The following is a 3,968-nucleotide window of genomic DNA, read 5'->3' on the forward strand; positions in this document are numbered from 1 at the left end:
TCTCTCTCCAGCTCAGTTTCTCCAACACAAAGACACACACCAACATCGGTCACTCTGCTGCTCGGCACGCTTTAATCAACATTTTTATTGGTTACAAATGGAAGTGATGGATACAGTCAGTGGGATGGTGCCTTTTCTCACTGGCCCCTGAGTTGTGAGAAACATTGAAATGTTTCCCTGTAACCCCCCTGTGGGATAAGGATGGACAAACCAATGCTACCCTCAGTCTGTTACTACAGCGACAGGCTGCCCCATCGCTGAAACACTGAACTGAAATGAGAAAATCCCGGATAGATTGATTAATGAGGGAATTTGATGGATGGATGGATCTGGGTGAAGGGATATTTCAGCACATTCTTCAGCTGCTGCCTGAACTTAGTCTGGGTCACGGCATAAATCGCGGTGTTTGTGCAGCAACTGAGGAGCTGCAGCATGAAGCCCAATTCCAGCACAATGTAATCGAGATACACAGACCGATATCCAAACACCCACATCCGACTCCATATAGAATACAGCATTAACATTGACCATAACAGAATGAAATTGGCCGAGATCACAAACAGTAAAATGATGGATTTTTTTCGGTTTCTCATTTCAGTGTCAGACTGAGCGTCCCCATTGGTGTGAGCGCGGAGTCTCCTGCGGGATCTGCTGGTCACTACAATGTGTCTGACGGTGAGAACATTGAGCAGCAGAATCAGGAGAAATGGGACGCACGGGGTTAGAATGTGGTGGAGGAACTCGATTGTGACCCAGACACTGGAGGATCGAACAGCGATTGTTCCACCACAAAACCAGGGCTAGTTCCCCAGTGAATACCGAGCTGAGAGCATAAAATACCAGAAAATGTTCTTTAAACAGCTCAGCAGAGTCACTGCTCCCAGAAACACAGCCGCCGTTTTCTCACTGCAATATTTACTTTTCAGCTTCTGGCAACAAATGGCCACAAACCGATCAAAGGTGAAAGTGACGGTGAACCAGACGGAGCAGTCAGTGGCTGCATAAAGCAGGATGGCGTGGATATTACACACGGGGACGGAGTTTAGGAAATTAAACTGTTCCCAATAAACAATGGGAATGTGTCTCAGTATCAGGTCGAGGATAATGACCAGGAGATCCGCCGCTGCCATGGCCCCCAGGTAACGTCTGACACATGGAGACAATCCACAATCTTTATAAAGCAGGACGTAGATGGTCACTACGTTAACTGTGAGGAAGGAAAACAAACCCATTATCCATCAGCCTGGAGGCAAAGGGACCCGTTTGATCGGGGACCCAGTGAGATTTTCAAATGTGTCCCTGCATTCAGGGATTTATTAAAATAATCGGAGCTGGAGTAACAAATGGGAAGGTCGGAATTACTGACAACAATGTCAGTTACAGAATGTCAGGGACAGAACGTTCCGGGGAATGTCAGTTATAGAATGTTGGGGACAGAACATTCCGGGGAATGTCAGGTATAGAATGTCAGGGACAGAACGTTCCGGGGAATGTCAGTTATAGAATGTCAGGGACAGAACGTTCAGGGGAATGTCAGTTATAGAATGTCAGGGACAGAACATTCCGGGGAATGACAGTTATAGAATGTTGGGGACAGAACGTTCCGGGTAATGTCAGTTATAGAATGTCGGGGACTGAACGTTCCGGGGAATGTCAGTTATAGAATGTTAGGGACAGAACGTTCCGGGGTGTGTCAGTTATAGAATGTCGGGGACAGAACGTTCCGGGGAATGTCAGTTATAGAATGTCAGGGACAGAACGTTCCGGGGTGTGTCAGTTATAGAATGTCGGGGACAGAACGTTCCGGGGAATGTCAGTTATAGAATGTCAGGGACAGAACGTTCCGGGGAATGTCAGTTATAGAATGTCGGGGACAGAACGTTCCGGGGAATGACAGTTATAGAATGTTGGGGACAGAATGTTCCGGGGAATGTCAGTTATAGAATGTCGGGGACAGAACGTTCCGGAGAATGTCAGTTATAGAATGTCGGGGACAGAACGTTCCGGGGAATGTCAGTTATAGAATGTCAGGGACAGAACGTTCCGGGGAATGACAGTTATAGAATGTCGGGGACAGAACGTTCCGGGGAATGTCAGTTATAGAATGTCGGGGACAGAACGTTCCGGGGAATGTCAGTTATAGAATGTCAGGGACAGAACGTTCCGGGGTGTGTCAGTTATAGAATGTCGGGGACAGAACTTTCCGGGGAATGTCAGTTATAGAATGTCAGGGACAGAACGTTCCGGGGTGTGTCAGTTATAGAATGTCGGGGACAGAACGTTCCGGGGAATGTCAGTTATAGAATGTCAGGGACAGAACGTTCCGGGGTGTGTCAGTTATAGAATGTCGGGGACAGAACGTTCCGGGGAATGTCAGTTATAGAATGTCAGGGACAGAACGTTCCGAGGAATGTCAGTTATAGAATGTCGGGGACAGAACGTTCCGGGGAATGACAGTTATAGAATGTCGGGGACAGAACGTTCCGGGGAATGTCAGTTATAGAATGTTAGGGACAGAACGTTCCGGGGAATGTCAGTTATAGAATGTCGGGGACAGAACGTTCCGGAGAATGTCAGTTATAGAATGTCAAGGACAGAACGTTCCGGGGAATGTCAGTTATAGAATGTCGGGGACAGAACGTTCCGGGGAATGACAATTATAGAATGTTAGGGACAGAAAGTTCCGGGGAATGTCAGTTATGGAATGTCGGGGACAGAATGTTCCGGGGAATGACAGTTATAGAGTGTTAGGGACAGAACGTTCCGGGGAATGTCAGTTATAGAATGTCGGGGATAGAAAGTTCCGGGGAATGACAGTTATAGAATGTCGGGGACAGAACGTTCCGGGGAATGTCAGTTATAGAATGTCGGGGACAGAACTTTCCAGGATCTCCTTGACCAGTCCATCACCTTTCCCCTTTATCCTCCCCACCAGCATGATGTACTGTGCACAGGCTACATTTGTGTCCAACACTGGGAGCTGTGCAGACCACATCAGGGCACTAATGTGTGAAGCTGGAACAAATATCCATCCAGCACGGGGAGCTACACAAACCACTTCAGTGCATGATCTATAAACATCAACCAGATAGTCTGACCAGCACAGCGAACTATGCAGTGATCACCTGTGAATTAATCTGTAACCCAGGAGCAGTTACCATCCCAGCATCTAGAGCTGTGTACACCACCCCAGTGCATTGATCTGTAAACCAGGAGCAGTTACCCTCCCAGCATGTAGGGCTGTGTACACCAAACCAGGGCATTGATCTGTAACCCAGGAGCAGTTACCCTCCCAACATGTAGGGCTGTGTACCCCACCACAGTGCATTGATCTGTAATCCAGGAGCAGTTACCCTCCCAGCATGTAGGGCCGTGTACCCCACCCCAGTGCATTGATCTGTAAACCAGGAGCAGTTACCCTCCCAGCATGTAGGGCCGTGTACCCCACCCCAGTGCATTGATCTGTAAACCAGGAGTAGTTACCCTCCCAGCATGTAGGACTGTGTACCCCAAACCAGTGCATTGATCTGTAACCCAGGAGCAGTTACCCTCCCAGCATGTAGGGCTGTGTACACCAAACCAGTGCATTGATCTGTAACCCAGGAGCAGTTACCCTCCCAGCATGTAGGGCTGTGTACACCAAACCAGGGCATTCATCTGTAACCCAGGAATGGTTACCCTCCCAGCATGTAGGGCTGTGTACACCAAACCAGGGCATTGATCTGTAACCCAGGAGCAGTTCCCCTCCCAGCATGTAGGACTGTGCACACCACCCCAGTGCATTGATCTGTAACCCAGGAGCAGTTACCCTCCCTGCATGTAGGGCTGTGTACCCCAAACCAGGGCATTGATCTGTAACCCAGGAGCAGTTACCCTCCCTGCATGTAGGGCTGTGTACCCCAAACCAGGGCATTGATCTGTAAACCAGCAGCAGTTACCCTCCCAGCATGTAGGACTGTGTACATCCC

The 3,968-nt window shown here is 48.9% G+C and overlaps 1 pseudogene; it reads right to left on the reverse strand.

Annotated features, from left to right (window-relative positions):
- Nucleotides 1-299: 299 nt before the first annotated feature.
- On the reverse strand, nt 300-1,130 carry LOC148137830 (putative G protein-coupled receptor 139; annotated as a pseudogene).
- Between the last annotated feature and the right edge of the window lie 2,838 nt (nt 1,131-3,968).

The sequence above is a fragment of the Chiloscyllium plagiosum genome, unplaced genomic scaffold (assembly GCF_037043375.1).
Source record: "Chiloscyllium plagiosum isolate Xiang-an unplaced genomic scaffold, Cpla_swu_hap1 HiC_scaffold_42, whole genome shotgun sequence".
In the NCBI taxonomy this organism is placed as follows: Eukaryota; Metazoa; Chordata; class Chondrichthyes; order Orectolobiformes; family Hemiscylliidae; genus Chiloscyllium; species Chiloscyllium plagiosum.